The sequence below is a fragment of the Furipterus horrens genome, unplaced genomic scaffold (genome assembly GCF_987537825.1).
Source record: "Furipterus horrens unplaced genomic scaffold, mFurHor1.1.pri manual_scaffold_10, whole genome shotgun sequence".
In the NCBI taxonomy this organism is placed as follows: domain Eukaryota; kingdom Metazoa; phylum Chordata; class Mammalia; order Chiroptera; family Furipteridae; genus Furipterus; species Furipterus horrens.
The window spans coordinates 62385539-62404516 of record NW_028327180.1 but is presented as its reverse complement, the minus strand read 5'-3'; the positions used below and the strand labels follow the sequence as shown (position 1 = coordinate 62404516).

Genomic DNA, 18978 nt, shown 5'->3' with positions numbered 1-18978 from the left:
TGCCTTGTACTTACAGGCCAATAAATGGAAGTTCCCATTCTCTTTACAATAAGAATTCATATATACTAAACATAAAAATCGAAAAGTGATGGAGAAAAAAAGTCATAAACATTAACTATTTATTCTGGACAGAGCCAATGGGCTAGGTTTCAATATTTAAATTCCTTAGATTTGTAAAGTAAAATTCCCTAAACTACTGCTTTTGAAAGTTTTTCCTCTGGAGTACTGCTTACAAAAGACAAAAGTTGATGGAAATTCCTAACAATTGGGAGACTATATTAAAATAACCGAGTTTTGATTTAAAAGTTCCTGCTAATGTTAGATTTAAGTCCATAATAAGAAAGGGATGAGGGTGATTAAGCCATAGGCTTTGGAGCAAAGCATATAAAAATTTAAATCTAGGAAATATTATATATTTGTGATCTTACACAAAGTATTTAATTTCTTTGAGCCATCAAGTAAAACTGACATTAGAGTGATAGATCAGGTTTATCTAGGCATATTGCTAAAGGACAGTGACAATATTTTCACAAATTCTTTTCAGGGGAGAGTGCAAACACTGTGCCCCCACTACCACAAATTCTGCATCGAGTTGCCCACATCTGGGGAAATCGCAGGGGTCAGCATGTGTGGAGTGCAGTGGGTGAGCCTTGCCCTGGGAAAACTTCCTTCACCATCACGATATCTCCCCTGCCATGTATTAAAATTAAAAAAAAAAAAATTTTTTTTTTAGAAGAGGGGTAAAGAGGGAGAAAGAGAGGGTGAGAAACATTGATGTCATCCATTGGTTGCCTTTCACATGCCCCAACTGGGAACCAGGCCCACAACCCAAGCATGTGCCCTGACCCAAAGTTGAAACTGGTGACCCTTTGGTTTGCAATGTACACTCAACCTCCTGAGCCACACCGGCCAGGGCAAATTTTAATATCTTGATCTTAAGATTTTTCTCCAGATGCACTGGAAATGAGATTTGAGATAGAGATAAGTGGTTCTACAATTGTCACATTTAAATATCTTTATTGTTTTTGTAGATTATTTCAGTCTGCAACTTACAGAAGGGATTCCAATGATGTAACAGACTGAGTAAGCAACATTTATTTCTGTCTTGTGTGCAATTACAAGACATGTTCCTGTCTATAGGAGGTAGGAAAATGATATACAGTCATACCTCAGTAGTCGTCGGCTTCAGAACTCGTCAAACCGTGTACTCGGTGCATTTTGATGAGAAAAAAATGTTTCAGCCCTTGGCGCTTGCTCGGGACTCCTTGCTAGAACTTCAATGAGTAACAACACCACCCCACATGAGAAAGTGCTTCATGGTTCAGTACTGGCCGGTTTTGGCACTCGTCATGAGTTCCAGAATTAATTAATAATAATACCATGGTACCACTGGATAACACAGTACTTGAAGTTCTATTTCAGCCACGTAATGTTCACATTATTTTCTGTCTTTTGAATTTTATCTATCAATGTATATTCACATGTTAACACATATAGCAGAGAAAAACTGCTGCTGAAAGCTATTTTGAAAGCATTTAGATATTTTCATGACCTATTGTAATTACTGGATAAATCTTAGCAAAAAAAATAAATGTGTAAAAATCTTTTGAGAAGATCATATAAAGTTTTCTCCTTTAATCTTTTTAGGTGATAAATTGCATTAGATATCCTATATACCTTGAATAAACACTACTAGGACTTGATGTGATTTTGAAAATAATCTTCAGAAATCTATTTGGTAATATTTTATATCAAATCTATACATGGATTAAGAAATAACACTGAGCTATCTATTTCTTTTGTTGAACAGTCTTTGTTTAGTTTTCACAGCAATGTTATAAACCCTTTGTAAAATGAAGTTGTTAACTCTTTCTCTTTTGTATTTCTTCTTAGTAGTTTATATACAATAGAGATTCTTTTTTCTTTATTAATTTGATAGAACTCGTCCTTTCAAATATCTGGGCTTTGTGACTTTGGGACCTGGAGTAGAAGAACTGAAAAAATTTTTGCTTTTGATTCAGGATGTAGTAATTGTTTTTTCTAGTTTTCCTTCCCATCATATTTTGCTTGAAAATTGTCCAATTACATTTCTGAGTCTATACTTCAAATATGTCTGAAATTCCTCCTAACATGAATGCAAAGGACAGTGGCTAATGCAAGACATAATTGTCTCTTACCTATGCAGTTACAAAAGCCATTTAATAATTTTTCTTTTTCTACCTTTTCTTCTCTTCAAGTTACTTCCCAGCCAACAGCATGAGTGATCTTTTAAAAATACATAGCATGATTTCATTCCCCTGTCTAAGGCTGAGCTCTCTATTTGGCCTTCCAATGATCCAAGGATGATATTTCTCTTTAATAATTGGAATTCATTGATCTGCAAACCAAATTTTTTTTTAATTTTATTTTTTGGGTTTTCAATTATAGTTGTCCCATTTTTTTCCCCATTGCACCCCCCCCACCCAGCCCACCCCTTCTTCCACAATTATATCCCTCCCCCGCGTTGTCCATGTCCATGAGTCATTTACACATGTTCTTTGATTAAACCCTTCCCTTACTTATCCCCCTTCCCTCCTCCCCCTCTTCCCACCCCAATAACTGTTATTCTGTTCCTTGTTCTATTTAGTTCATTTGTTTGTGTTGTTCCTTAGTTTCCTGTATTTGGTAATATCATATAGTATTTTTCTTTCTTTGCCTGGCTTATTTCACTAAGCATAATTCTCTCTAGTTCCATCCATGTTGTCGCAAATGGCAGGAGTTTCTTCTTTCTTTCTGCTACATAGTACTCCATTGTGTAAATGTACCACAGTTTTTTGATCCACTCATCTACAGATGGGCACTTAGGTTGTTTCCAGCACTTGGCTATTGTAAACAGTGCTGCTATGAACATAGGGGTGCGTAAGTTCTTTTGAATTAGGGTTTTAGGATTTTTCAGGTATAATCCTGGCAGTGAAATCACTGGTTCAAAAGGCAGTTTCATCTTTAGTTTTCTGAGGTAATTCCATACTGTTTTCCATAGTGGCTGCACCAGTCTGCGTTCCCACCAACAGTGCAGTAGGGTTCCTGTTTCTCCGCATCCTCGCCAGCACTTGTTGCTTGTTGATTTATTGATGATGGCCCTCTGGTGTGAGGTGGTATCTCACTGTGGTTTTTATTTGCATCTCTCTGATGGCTAGTGATGTTGAGCGTTCTTTCATGTGTCTATGGACCTTCTGTATGCCCTCTTCAGAGAAGAGATATGCTTCCTCTATTCCCATTTTGCTGAGAGTTTTCATCATAAACCGATGTTATACTTATCAAATGCTTTTTCTGCATCTATTGATATGATCATGTGGTTTTTGTCTTTCATTTTGTTTAGGTGGTGTATTATATTTATTTATTTGCAAATATTAAACCATCCTTGCACCGTGGGATGAATCCCACTTGATTGTGGATATGATCTTTTTAATGTATTGCTGGATCCTGTTTGCCTGAAGGTTTACCACTGTAACAGTTGTTCAGGATACCTGATAAGGTTCTGTCCATAGGGTTCAAGGGCTGTTTTTATCTTGATATGTATTCAAGAAAAACAAGTTTCCAGGTTTTAATTCATGCAAAGTTTGATTTGTTTGATGTTGAGGAAAAGTCCATATATTTTGATAAGACTGTGTGCTCTGTATTAATTTCTTGCACTATTTGACCATGTATTCTTGCAGCAAAGTGCAGCAAAAGATCATAAATGATGTTATTGAATTTATGAGTTGACCTTTTTTCTGACTTATGGAGAACCAATTAACTGCCAAATGCTCTCTGCAACTATAGCATGGACAATCAATTGGACCTATAAAGTTCCAACTGTTTTTGGAAAGTTTGGGTCAGTTTCATATGAGTATTCCTTCCATTTGCCTGAAGATTGAAGGTGGTATAGATCTGGAATCCGCAAATATTTTCTGTTAAGAGTCAGATAATAAATAATTTAGGTTTGTGGGCCTTGTGTTCTCTCTTGTAGCTACTCAAGTCTGCATAAATGTGGCCATAAACAATATGAAATGAATTTGTTCTAATGAAACTTTACAAAAATGGTTGGCAGACTAAATTTGTACCTTGGATCATTGTTTTGTCAGCCCCTGGCATAGACAGTGGAGTATTTGAGGAAGTGGTAGTGCTTTGTAGTAGAATTGATTAATGACAATAACTCTAAAGAGGGTTAGAATTTCCCAAGCACAAGCCATGAAATTGAATAACATTTTTGCCATTTCCGGAGAGTGGCTTTACAAGAGGGAAGGACTTGACCCATCCTGAAAATAAGCAGACAACATCCAGAGAACACTCATATTCCATTGCAAGTGGGCACTAGCACAGAGTTCACTTGAAGGTGTTGACACGGGTTGTTCAGTTTTGAGTTCTGTCCATTCCCCACTTTGACAATTTTGCTAGAATTGTGCTGTTGGCAGGTGAGGACAGCACAAAAGACATATTCCATGATTGTATTGTTTAAAACTTACCTGTAAGTAAGTGTTGCTTTAGAACAGTGGCCGGTTTGTGGCTGCTGTGGTGCAATTATCTCATGTAGGATCTCATCCAGGTTCTGGATGACTTCTTCAGCCACAGTCAGATTCTCTCAGAAGGATGCTGTGTTTCTTTTATTGTAGTTTATATCCAGATCATTTAAAATATTCTTATCTGATGTTGAGGCTGAATTGTGGCATTTTATAATGCTTTCTTTGAATTCCCTGAAAGCTTGGTTTGGGGGGAATGTCACAACTTCCTTTGCAAGAACAGCTTAGACAGTGTATTTCCCTTAGTCTTGAGATTAGCCAGTTTTTAATGACTGTAGAAAGAATCTTTGTAATAAGAGCTTTCTTTGCAGCCTTAGGTTGTCTAGAGGTGCTTTGACTTGTCCAGCATTTGACTGGGAAGACTCACTATTTCCAAAGCATTGCAGCATCATGGACATGAGACACATATCTACAGTTTGTTTATAAATCAACTTTCTTTCTCTGGCCAATTGGAAACTTCTGGTGAAGGCAGTTTTGTCATTTGAACTGATTTACCCCTCATTATGGAATTATATTCTGAGGATAAAGGGAAATCTTTAATAGCCAGACCAGAATTTCTTGTTGTTGCCTTTAGTTATATAATCCAACAATAAACAAAGTTAAGTCTAGATTTTTCTAAGTAGTTTATAGTAACTATAAAAGGGGCATGAACAATTCTGAGAGATGTTAAACTAATTTGTTTCTCCTTCTTTTGATAAGAGATGGAGAGAGGTGATGTTTATGTGCTACTATAATAAATAGTTACATATAAAGGAGAACATAACAATATTCATGAAATTGAGCCAGCTTGTGGTGAAATAAGTATTTTTCAGTAAGTAACAAAGTTTTTTCAGTCAGAAGATCATTAGATTCATGAAAGACTCCAAAATTATGCTAGCAGAAGCCTTCATGTGTTTTCCAGCAGTTTCTATAACCTCAGGGAAAGATGGGTTAGCCTTTGTTCATGGATTGAAAGACTGTAACTAGCTATAAGCCTGACTGTGTGGTTTATGAATGCACACAGAGAGAAAGGTCTATGAAGTGAGGCAAACCTGGAGTAGGAAGTTGTCAGAGCTAACTTCAGTTTGCAAAATGCAGGTTCACATTGGGAACATAAAGAGAGGACATTATTTCAGAGAAGGTGGGAAACCAATGTCCAAAAAAGGTGGTGAAAATTAGATTATCCAGAACTGTCTTCTAGTTATCTGCCTTGGAAAGCTCTCAATGACCTATGGTAAATTACAGGAAAGAGACTTGTGCCCCTGAGTCACCTCATGCCTCAAGTAAGGTGACAAATTATAGATTTTATTTTTCTTGTGGTCCTTTTTTGGAAGATAAGTTTTAGAGACTTTTTCTTCTTCCTTTTAATGTATTTATTTATTTTTTCAATTACAGTTGACATACAATATTATATTGGAGCTTTGTTTCTGTCTTCAGAGTTTTGCAGTAGATAACCCACATATTGGATGAGAGTAGGATGTTAGGAAATTTGAAATCCTTGTGAATCTGTTTAGAAACCTCTGAAAAGTAAGATAAAGCTTCTTTAAATCTTTGGGGCATGACAATCCATATGCACTTGTTGATGCTCCCAAGTGAAGGTAAACAGGTGTTGACTATCTAAATGGAAATGACTATAAAATATGTTTCAGGTGGAGTTAAAGAAAAAACAATACAAGGACTACTGCAAGGGATGAGCACTTTGTATATTAGTCCTTCAAGAAAAGTCTTATTCCTAGTTTCAATCTTTTGCATGTGGCTTTCCAATTTTCCTAGCACCACTTATTAAAGAGTGTTTCTCTTCTCTATTGTATGTTTTTGGCTATTTCTGGGCTCTTAATGCTGTTTTATTGGTCTGTGTGTTTGTTTTGCTACCAACTCAATGCTGTTTTGATTATTGTTGCTTTTTAATATAATTTGAAGTCAGGGAGTGTGATACCCCTCAGGATTGCTTTGGCTAGTTGGGGTTTTCTGTCATTCCATACAAATCTGATTTTTTTTGTTCTATTTCTTTAAAAAAGGTCATTGGCATTTTAATGAGAATTGCATTAAACCTGTATATGACTTTGGATAATATGGATGCTTTAACTATGTTGGTTCTTCTAATTCATGAACACAAAATATCTTCTCATTTCATTGTGTCTTTTTAAAAAAATTGAATTTATTGGGGCAATATTGGTTCACAAAACCATACAAATTTCAAGTGTACAACTAAAGAAAATATCATCTACACACTGTATCATGTGCCCATTGCCCTAAATAAAGTCTTTTTCTGTCTCCATCCCCTTTTCCTCTGGCTCTCACCACACTGTTGTCTGTGTCTATGTGTTATGTATATATGTTTTCTGGTTAATCCTTTCACCTTCTTTCGTCCAGCTCTCACTTCGACAGCTGTCAGTCTGTTTCATGTATCCATGGCTCTGTTCTATTTTGTTTATCAGTTTATTTTGTTCACTAGATTCCATATATAAGTGAGATCATAAGGTATCTTTCTTTCTCTAAATAGCTTATTTCCTTCAGCATAATAATCTCCAGGTCCATCCATGCTCTTGTGAAAGGTAATATTTCGTTCTTTTTAATGGCTGTGTAGCATTCCATTGTATAAGTGTAGCACAATGTTTTTATCCACTCATATTCTGATGGGCACTTGGACTGTTTCCAGGTCTTGGCTATTATAATAATGCCTCAATAAATATAGGGGCACCTAAATTCCCTTGGATTAGTATTTCAGGATTCTTAGGATACATTCCCAGAAGTGGGATCACTGGGTCAAAAAGCAGTTCATTTTAAATTTTTTGAGAAAACTCCATACTGTTTTCCACAGTGGCTGTATCAGTTTGTATTCCCACCAACAGTGCACTAGGGTTTCTTCTTCTCCACATCCTTGCCAGCGTTAGTTTTTTGTTGATGATGGCCATTCTCCCAGTTGTGTTTTAACTTGCATCTCTCTGATGATTAGTGATATTGAGCATTTTTCCATGTGTCTAATGGCCATGGAAAAGAAGGGTCTAGTCAGATCCTTTGCTCATTTTTTAATTGGATTATTTATCATCCTGGTGTTGAGTTTTATAAGTTATTTATATATTTTGGAAATTAACTCCTTAACAGATATGTCATTGGAAAATATGTCCTCCCATCAGTGAGCTGTATTTTCATTTGGTTGATGTTCATTTCCTTTTGCTGTACAGAAGGTTTTTAGTTTGATGTAGTTTTATTTGTTTATTTTTTCCTTTGTTTCCCAGGCCCTAGGAGATATATCAGCAAAAATATTGCTACAAAAGATGTCTGAGATTTTATTGCCTATATTTTCTTCTAAAATTTTTATGGTTTTGTGACTTAGAGTTAAATCTTTTATCCAATTTGAGTTTATTCTTGTGTGTGGTGTAAGTTGGTGATCTAATTTCATTTTTTTGCATGTACCTGTCAAATTTTTCCAACACCACTTATTGAAGAGGCTGCCTTTACTCCGTTGTACGCTCTTTGCACCCTTGTCAAATATTAATTGGCCATAGAGATCTGAGTTTATTTCTGGGCTCCCCATTCCATTCCATTGATCTATATGTCTGTTCTTTTGCCAGTGCCAGGCTATTTTGATTATAATGGTCTTGTAGTATGATTTGATATCAAGTATTATGATACCTCCAACTTTGTTCTTCTTTCTCAAGATTGCTGTGGCTATTCAGGATCTTTTTTTTTCAAATAGATTTTTAGAATTTTTGTTCTAGATCTGTGAATTATGCCATTAGTATTTTAATAGAAATTGTATTGAATCTATAGATTGCTTTGGATAGTATGGACATTTTAATGATATTAATTCTTCCAATCTATGAACACAGTATATGCTTCCACTTATTTGTATCTTTTTCAATTTCTATCTTCAATGTCCTATAATTTTCTGAGTACAGACCTTTTATCTCTTGGTCAAATTTATTTGTAGGTATCTTATTTTTTGTTGTTGTCGCAGTAGTAACTGGTGTAGTTTTTTTCTGATTTCTCTCTCCAATAGTTCATTATTGGTGTATAACATCGCTACAAATTTCTGAATATTAATTTTGTGTCTTGCTACTTTGCCAAATTTATTTACTAGATACAGTAGTTTTTTTAATAGAGTCTTTAGAATTTTCTGTGTACAATATCATATCATCTGTAAACAATGACTGTTTTATCTCTTCATTTTCAATCTGGTTACCTTTTATTTCTTCATCTTGTCTGATTGCTGTGACTAGGACTTCCAATACTATGTTGAATAAGAGCGGTAAAAGCAGACATCCGTGTCTTGTTCCTGGTCTTAAGGGAAACACTTGTAGTTCTTGCCCAATGACTATGATGTTGGCTGTACATTTGTCATATATGGCCATTATTATGTTGAGATATGTTCCTCCTAGTCCCACTTTGCTGAGAGTTTTTATCCTAAAAGGGTGCCAGATTTAATCAAATGCATTTACTGTATCTATTAATATGATTATATGATTTTTATCTTTCATTATGTTTATGTGATATATCACATTTATTGATTTGCTAATTTTGTACCAACCTTGCATCCCTGGAATAAATCCCACTTGATCATGGTATACAATCTTTTTAATGTATTGCTTAATTCTGTTTGCTAATATTTTGTTGAGGATTTTAGCATCTATGTTCATCAAGGTTATTTGCCTATAATTTTTTTTCTTTGTATTGTCTTTATCTGGTTTTAGAATTAGAATAATGCTAGTCTCATAAAAAAGTTTGAAAGTCTTCCCTTCTCTTGAAATTTTTGAAGTAGTTTGAGAAGGACAGTTATTAGTTCTTTTTTGAATGTTTGGTAAAATTCACCTGTGAAGCCATCGGGTCTCACACTTTGCTGGGAGATTGTGATTACTGCTTCAATTTCATTACTTGTAAATCAATCTATTCAGGTGTTCTGATTCTTTCCAATTCAATTTTTGGAAGATTGTATGTTTCTAGGAATTTATTCCTTTCACTCAGGTTGTTCAATTTATTGGCAATATAGTTGTTCATGGTACTCTCTTAAAAGTTTTTGTATTTATTTTGGTGTCAGTTGTTATTTCCCCTTTCTCATTTATGATTTTATTTATTTGGGCCCTCTCTCTTTTTTTCTTGTTGAGTCTGGTTAAAGGTTCATCAATCTTGTTTATCTTTTCAAAGTTTCACTGATCTTTTGTATTGTATTTTTAGTCTCTGTGTCATTTATTTCCACTCTGATTTTTATTATTTCCTTCCTTCTACTAACTCTGGGCTTTGTTGTTGATTTCTAGTTCTTGTAGGTGTAGCTTTAGATTGTTTGTTTGAGATTTTTCTTGCTTCTTGCGGTAAGACTTCAATGCTATGAACTTCGCTCTCAAGATGGCTTTCACTGTGCCCTACAGATTTAGGATTGGTTTGTTCTCATTTTCATTTGTTTCAAAGTATCTTTTGATTTCTTCCTTGATCTCATTGTTAACCCCCACATTGTTTCATAACATGCTATTTAGCCTCCATGTATTTGAATGTTTTTCAGTTTTTTAAATTGTAGTTGATTTCTGGTTTAATAATATGTGGTTGCAAAAGGTGCTTGATATGATTTCAATCTTATTGAATTTGTTAAGACTTATTTTATGTCCTAAAATGTGGTCTATCTTTGAGACTGTTTCATGTGCACTTGAGAAGAATGTATATTCTACTGCTTTGGGATGAAATGTTCTGTAAATATCAATAAAGTCCATCCAACCCAGCATATCATTTAAGGTCACTCTTGCCTTGTTGATTTTTTTTTTTGTCTTGAAGATCTGTCCTTTGATATCAGTAGAGTGTTAAAATCCCATATTATGACTGTACTGCTGTTGGTGTCACCCTTAATGTCCAGTGATATTTTCTTTATATATTTAGGTGATCCTGCGTTGGATACATATGTTTACAAGGGTTATATCCCTCTTGTTGGATTGATTTTTTTAATATTATGTAGTAACCTTCTTCTTCTCTTGTTATGGCCTTTATTTTAAAATCTATTTTGTCATATATAAGTATAGCTACTCTAGCTTTTTTGTGTGTTTGTTTCCATTTGCATGGAGTATTTTTCAAGCCCTCCACTTTTAGTCTGTGTGTATCTTTTGTTCTGACGTTGGTCTCTTGTAGACAGCATTTATGTGAGTCATGTTTTCTTGTTCATTCAACTACCCTATGTCTTTTGACTGGAGCATTTAATTCTTTTACATTAAAGTTATTATTGATAGAGATTTATTTGTTTTTAATTTTATTTTTAAGTATATTTTATTGATTATGATGCTTTAATAGTTTCAATTTTTCCCCCTTTGCTGCCCCCCACCCAGTAGTCCCTTATCCCCAGCAATCCCACCCACCTTAGTTCATGTCCATGGGTCATGCATATAAATTCCTTGGCTTCACCCTTTCCCATATTATTATTTTTAATTAATTAATTAATTAATTAATTAATTAATTTTCTATAACCATAAAAAATAACAATCCCCCCTCTCAGACTTAAGACCCTTTATAATCTTATAAAGGGCAATGGGCAAAGGTCTTGTGCTCCTCTAGATGTTTCAAGCTGGACATGGTCATCGTCCTACCTACCCTTAGGTCCAGAAATCTCTAATAAGAGTGGGGGTGTAGCAGGAAGGGTGGCTTGCCCACATGGGGAAGGATCTTGCAGACTCCAGGTCAATTGGCTGTCCCCGGACAACGTTGTGCTTGGTTTAACAGGCTGGCATCCTTGTTGTATTCTGGGGGCAAAAGATTTGGCAACAGAGTTAAAAGGCATCATTCAATCCATAACCACTAGATGACAAAAGGCAGGGATTAATTTTTCAATGTCCCGCATTAGGGTAAAAAGGACTTCTTTGGAGAAAGGTGTGCCAGGCACATCACACCTGTCCAAAACCCTTTTGCCCACTATACTTAATTTGGGCTGAGAGGAATATTTTAGGTTTCTCCTCTCTCAAACCTCTGGGCCCTTTCTGTCCAAGCCATATTAGGATAGAAAAGAGAAACTAGTTTTAAAGTGAAGCCCACAGACCTCCCCATGCTTGACCAACCCAGTCACTTAGTTCAGCCAAACCGTTGAGTCTCAGGAGGCAGCAATACAGACAGAATTAAGTGAGGCCTATACATACAGACAATCACTCAGGTAATGAGATCATAGGCGTATGCCTTCTGGTTCAATTTTTCTCGTTTGTTTGTGTTGTTCATTAGTCTCCTGTATTAGGTGATATCATATGGTATTTTTATTTCATTGCCTGGCTTATTTCACTAAGCATAATTCTCTCTAGTTCCATCCATGTTGTCACAAATGGTAGAAGTTCCTTCTTTCTTTCTGATACATAATACTCCATTGTGTAAATGTACCACAGTTTTTTGATCCACTCACCTACAGATGGGCACTTAGGTTATCTCCAGCATTTGGCTATTATAAATAGTGCTGCTATGAACATAAGGGTGCATAGGTTCTTTTGAATTGCTGTTTCAGGATTCTTTGGATATAATTCTAGCAATGGAATTGCTGGTTCAAAAGGCAGTTCCATTTTTAGTTTTTTGAGGAAATTCCATACTGTTTTCAATAGTGTCAGCACCAATCCACATTCCCGCCAATAGTGCACTAGGATTCCCTTTTCTCCACATTCTATCCAGCATTTGTAGTTTGTTGATTTGTTTATGATTGCCATTCTGACTGGTATGAGGTGGTATCTCATTGTGATTTTTATTTGCATCTCTCTGATGGCTAGTGATGTTGAGCATGTTTTTATATGCCTTTGTACCCTCTCTATGTCCTCTTTGGAGAAGTGTTTGTTCAGGTCCTTTGCCCATTTTTTAATTGTGCTATCTTCTTAGTGTTGAGTCATATAAGTTCTTATTATATTTTGGAGATCAATCCCTTGCTGAGGTTTCATTGGAAAATGTATTTTCCCAAATGGTTGGTTTCCTTTTCATCTTGCTGATGTTTTCTTTTGCTGAGCAGAAATTCTTCAGTTTGGTGTAGTTCCATTTGTTTATTCTTTCCTTTATTTCCTTTGCCTTATGAGATATATCAGTGAAAATATTGCTACATGGAATATCTGAAATTTTCCTGCCTATGTTTTCCTCTAGGACTTTTTTGGTGTCACGACTTACATTTAAGCCTTTGATCCATCCTGAGTTTATTCTGGTGTGTGGTGTAAGTTGATGGTCTAGTTTCATTTTTTTTGCACATCTCCGTCCAGTTCTCCCAGCACCATTTGTTGAAGAGGCTCTTTTCACTCCATTTTATGTTCCTTCCCCTTTTGTCAAATATTAGTTGACCATACAGACCTGGATTTATCTCTGGACTCTCTATACTGTTCCATCGATCTATATGTCTGTTCTTATGCCAGTACCTGACTGCTTCAGAATCAAGCTTTGAGGGCGCTCTTGGGTTTGGCCCCTTAGCGCGATCGCAGGCAAGTTTTGGACCCGGAGAGCTGCAAATTCACGGCGACTGGTCCCTCCAGCCTGCTGGCTCCTCCCTTGCCTCAATTTCTTCCCCGATGGTCCGCGTGCCGTGGGGGTCCGGATCAAGGAAGAGACCCGTTTGGTGTCCATCTTTGGGGTGAAAAGTTCTATATATATATCAACTAAGTCCATTTGATCTAGAGTGTTGTTCAATGCCTCAATATCTTTGGTGTTTCTTTGCTTCGAAGATCTGTCCATTGTTGACAATGGGGTGTTAAAGTCCCCTACTATGAGTGTGTTGCTGTATATATCCTTCCTGAAGTCTTTCAAAATTTTCCTTACATATTTGGATGCTCCTATGTTGGGTGCATATATGTTTACCAGGGTTATATCTTCTTGATGGATTGTCCCCTTAAGTATTATGAAATGTCCTTCTTTATCTCTTTTTATGAACTTTGCTGTGAAATCTGATTTGTCTGATATGAGTATTGCACCCAGCTTTTTTTTTCATGTCCATTTGCTTGAAATACTTTTTTCCATACTTTCACTTTCAGTCTGTATAGATCTTTTGTTCTAAGGTGGGTCTCTTGTAGATAGCATATATGTGGGACATGCTTTCTAATCCATTCAGCTACCCTATGTCTTTTGAATGGTGCATTTAATCCATTTACATTTAAGGTTATTATAGATAGGTACTTATTCATTGTCATTTCCCCACTTTGTACTTGTGTTCCTTTCTGTCTCTCTCTGTTTCTTTATCTTCTTAAAGCAGACCCTTTAGCATCCCTTGCAATGCTGGTTTGGTGGAGGTGTATTCTTTTAGCCTTCTTTTGTCTGGGAAACTCCTTATTTTACCTTCCATTTTGAATGAGAGCCTTGCTTGATAGAGTGTTCTTGGTTGTAAGCCTTTGTTTTTCATTGCTTAGAATATATTTTTGCCATTCCCTTCTGGCTTGTAGTGTTTCTGCTGAGAAATCTGATGATAGCCTTATTGGAGCTCCCTTGTATGTTATTAGTTGTTTCTCTCTTGCTGCTTTTAGGATTCTCTCTTTGTCTTCGAATGTTGCCATTTTAATTATGATTTGTTTTGGAGTAGGCCTTTTTGGGTTCATCTTCATTGGGACCCTCTGTTCTTCCTGGATTTGCGTGATTTTTTTCTTTCATCAAGTTAGGAAAGTTTTCTCTTATTAGTTTTTCAGGTTTTCTATCTCATGTTCCTCTTCTTCACCTTCTTGTATCCCTATGATTCAAATGTTTTTTCATTTCATGTTGTCCTGTAGCTCACTTACACCCTCTTCATTCTTTTTCAGTCTTTTTTCATTTTGTTGCACTATCTGGGAATTTTTTTCTATGTTGGCCTCCAGCTCACTTATTCGATCTTCCGCTTCCTCTAGCCTGCTTTTGAGTCCTTCTACTGTGTTCTTCAATTTAGAAATTGTATTCTTCATTTCCTCCTGGCTCTTATTGATAGTTTCTATGTTCTTTTTTATGCTGGTGTAAACTCAGTAAGTTCCTTGTAGTTTCCCTGGTGTTCCTTTTAGTTTCCCTAAACTTCTTTGCAGTTTTCTTTGGGCTCGCTGGTCTCATTGAGCTTTTCTATAATCCATGTTATGAATTCAAAATCTGATAGTTTGCTTTCCTCTATTTTATTAAGCACTCTTTCTGGGAATCCCTTCTTTCATTTTGATGGGGGGTTGTTTCCCCATCTCCCCATTTTTGTGACTCTTCTTGTTTGTTGCTGCTTCTTAGATTGATCTGCACTTCCTTGATCTGCCCCTGGTGGTGTCAGATTCTGTACCAGTCTGGGCCTAGAGAGCCTGTTGGAGACTACCAGAGATCTGCAGCCCTTGTCTGTCTCTTTTTGTGTTAATCTATTCAATCTGTGATCAGCCATTAGGCTTAAGCACCAAGGGTGGGGCAGATTAATCCCTGCAGGCGGGGCTTTGCTTCCCCTCAGGCTGACACCACTTGCATGGGAATGGTATGCCTGCAGTATGGGAGAATGAATGAGTTAGCACTGGGACTCGGTCAGCTGCTCCCTCAGTTCTCTCCTCAAAGCCATTGCCCCAAATTCTCCCCAAGCATCTCTAGTCCTCTCTGCCCTTCCTCTGCTTGAGCTCAGGGTAAGTGGGTGTGAAAATATTTTTGTACGTGATCCACTTAAGAGCTCTTTGTCTCCAGTTGTTTCTTTTAGGCCAGCAAAAAACCCTGTGGCTTTTCGCTTTTCACAGCTGGATGCTATTTTACTTTCTGTTCTGTTACTGTAGGCTGGGAAGCCTTGCTGGGGGTTTAGACCCTGCCCTTCTCAGGGGGAACCCCCGACTGCTGAGTTGTTTCTCAGTCCCTTTAGCTACCACCCGCGGGAGCCCAGCCAGCCCTTTTGCATCTCTGCACTTCCTACCAGTCACGTTGTTGGAAGTGGCCTTTTCTGCCTCTCTGTGGTTATAAGACATCTCTCCAGCTAGTGTTCAGTTTGTTATTCCAGATGATTTCTCCACAATTAAGTTGTAAGTCCAGATTGATCCTGGGAGGAGGTTAGTGTAGGTTCCTCTTTCTTCTCTGCAATCTTGGATCCTCTAGGTCAGAGATTTATGTATTTATTGCTATTTTCTTTTTCACACCTATGTTCCTCTCTCTCTCTCTAGTTCTTCTTATTCTTAAGATAGGCACTTTAAAATTTCTTGCAATACTGGTTTGGTGGTAATGAATTCCTTTAGCCTTCTTTTTTTTTTGGTCTAGAAAGCTCTTTATTCTGCCTTCAATTTTAAATGATAGCCTTGCTGGATAGTCTTGGTTGTAGGTTCTTGCTTTTTATCACTTTAAATATTTTCTGCCAATCCTTTGTGGCCTGAAATGTTTCTGTTGAGAAATCAGCTAACAGTCTTACAAAAATTCTCTTATAAGTAACTTACTGCTTTTCTTTTGTTGCTCTTAAGATTCTCTCTTTGTCTTTAACCTTTGTCATTTTAATTATGATGTGGCTTGGTATGGGTCTCTTTTGGATTCGTCTTGATTGTGACTCACTGTGCTTCCTGAACTTGTGTGACTTTTTCTTTCATCAGGTTAGAGAAGTATTCAGCCATTATTTCTTGAAAGAGGTTCTCTATCCCTTGCTCACTCTCTTCTTCTTCTGGTACCCTTATGATGTGGATGTTGTTGCATTTGATGTTGTCTCAGAGGTCCCTTAACACTTTCCTCATTTTAAAAAATTTTTATTTCTTTTATATGCTCTGCTTGGGTGCTTACTGTTATCTTGTTCTCTAAATTGATCCTCTGCTTCATCTAACTTGCTATTGCTTCTTTCTATTGTATTCTTCATATAAAATATTCTATTCTTAATGTGTGACTGGTTCTTTTTTTATGGCTTCTAGGTCCTTTTTAGACTTACTATCTCTTTAAGTTCTCACTGAGATTGTCCATTCTTCCCCTAAAGTCTTTGAGCATCCTTATAACCATTGTTTTAAACTCTGCATATGATATTTTGGTTGCTTCTATTCCATTTAATTCTTTTCCTGGAAATTTCTCTTGTTTTTTATTTGGGGCATATTTTTTGATTCCCCATTTTGTCTTTGTGTGTTAGGTAGATCTGCTATGACTCCCAATCTTCTTATGATGGTTTTAGGATGAAGGTGTCTTGCTGGGCTCAGTGGCACACACTTTCAGACACCTGAGCTCCATACTCCAGGAATATTTCTTGTGTGTTATGTGCACGCTTCTCTTATGTTGAGTTTGAATGCTGTTGGCCCTTTCATGGATTGAATAACCCTTCAGGCTGGCTGACTATAATAAGGTAAAACCTCGGTCATTGTGTATGTGTTGCTATGCAGAGTTGTTCGCAGCAGGGTCTGGTACCTGCCATAATCCCCCTTTGGGTGTGCCACTCGTGTGGCTATTTAGGTTGATCTCTGGTGTTGTCTGAAGCCCATCACTGCTTGTGTTGGTTCTGGGTCCACTTGGTTGGAGTTCAGGTATATGGCAATGTGAGATAGATGTAGTGTGTAATAGCCTTGGGCTACCTGTCTGGAACTACCATGCTGTTTATTGTTTGTGGCTGTTTATACTGCACCTGGGTATGTGTGAGAGAGGCCAATCTGTGTATAAGGGTTGACTTTCTCCAGCTTAGAGCTGGGAAAAGATCTGTAAAATACTGAAGCTCCCTGAGGTCTTCTTGTCAGCTACTCCACCTCCCCCTGAGGTTGCCTGGACTTCTTCCAGAGCCTTCTGAAGAAAGAATGTAGAAGAGTCCAGGCTGGGTGTGAGCCATAGCCCCTTCCATAGGTTGCGAGCTCAGTAGGGTGGGTCAAGTGGGGATGAGAGGACAGGGCTAGTGGGCCCCCTACTTGGGAATCATGCTGTCAGGCACTCAATGAGAAGAAAGTGGTCCCTACTCTAAAGCCAAAGCACTCAGTCTCTGTGAGAGTCTCCAACTAGTTCTCCCTGGAGGGGCTCACTCTAGGTTCAAGCTGGGTTCAGCCAGCTTCCCTTCTGAAGGAGCAAGGGAAGCCACCCTGTACTCAGGGGGACAGATCAAAAGAGTCTCCCACTGCGGGAGATGCCAGCCCAGCACACAGGATAAGGGTAAATTCTTCCCTCTGGTCCCAGGAAATTGCCTCTGAAGGACTCGCACTTTGAATGTCCAAGCTCTGAGCCACTTTTTCTCCCCCCTACCCTCCATAAAACTGAGCCTAGCAGGGTGGAGTATCCAGTACTTGGCAGGGCTTATCCACACAGTCTCCTATTGGGGGTGGTGCTTGCAAGCTTGTAGGATGGGGGCCAGCACTTCTTCCCCTTATTGGGGTAGCACAGCCTGAGCTCACTGGGGAGATGAGTGATGTCCCCCTCACCACAATGCAGCCACACACCCTAGAACGTTCCTGTCTGGTTCCAGAACAGAAGCTTCCCTGGGAGATGCAGCCCAAAAGTCCAAGCTCTACAGTGGCACTTTGGCTCCCCCACTCGGCTGAACTCAGCAAGGTGAGATGGTCAAGTGATTCAACAGGTGGAGGGAGGGGACTGGCTGTGTACCTGAAGTTGGGGAGACTGCCCCGCTTTCCGAAGTCACACAGTTTAGTCATTATCTGGGTCTCCACCGAGAACCTCCCCAGAAAAAGAGAGCTCCAAAAGCCACTGCTGGTGCAGACCCCTCTGTAGGAACTAAGTACAGCAGGGTGACCTTGTCAGCAGATACCAGGCATGCACTCCCCAGGCTTGCACTGTAACATGGAAGTGCTCATCGTTGGGAATATGTTGTATGGGTCTCCCAGGCGTACTTAATTCGCACTGATTTTTACCACCAGATGCTATGTAGGCTCCTCTGCCCATCTCTGTTGCTCTGTGTTGAGGACCCCTGCATGAGGTTGAGACTCCGTGGTCCTGTGGGGAGGGAGTTTTGTAGCCATGATATCCCCCTGCCTTCTTAGCTGTTGCACCTGGGTGTGGGGCTAGTCCTTTCTGTATCTCTGTCCTTCTTACTAGTCTTTATGTAGCTTCTTCTGTAAATCTGTGCCTATATTTCAGTTCAGGTACTATTCAGTTGGCTATTTAAGTTGATTGTTCTATAATTTACACATAAATCCAGTTTGCGGCTGGGAGCAGGTGAGTGTAGCTTTCACCTACTCTGCAGCTATCTTGAAACATCATTGTGTCTCTTTCAATCTCTTTTAAAAGTGCTTTGTAGTTTTCTGTATTTAGGTCCTTCACATCTTTATAATTTGAAAACACTCATTCACAAAAATATATGCACCCCTTTGTTCATTGCAGCATAATTCATAGTAGCCAATACATGGAGGCAACCAAAGTGTTTTTTGGTAGATGATCAGATAAAGAAGTTATGATCATATATATTATGGAATACTACTCAGCCATAAAAAAAAAATACTGCTGTTTGCAACAACATGGACCTTGAGGATATCATGCTAATCAGAATAAGTCAGACCAAAAATGTTAAGAACCATATGATTTCACTCACATGTGGGATATAAAACTGAAAGCAACAAATGAATAAATAAGAAAAACAATGAAACAAAAACTCATAGACAAAGTGTCGCTGGTTCGATTTCCAGTC

At 37.9% G+C, this 18978-nt stretch overlaps 1 non-coding gene across 1 annotated transcript; it reads right to left on the bottom strand.

Moving 5' to 3' along the window:
• Nucleotides 1-541: 541 nt before the first annotated feature.
• Nucleotides 542-705, bottom strand: LOC150000456 (U1 spliceosomal RNA). Its single transcript, XR_016513864.1, has one exon. It is a non-coding gene; the product is annotated as a U1 spliceosomal RNA (small nuclear RNA).
• Nucleotides 706-18978: the final 18273 nt, after the last annotated feature.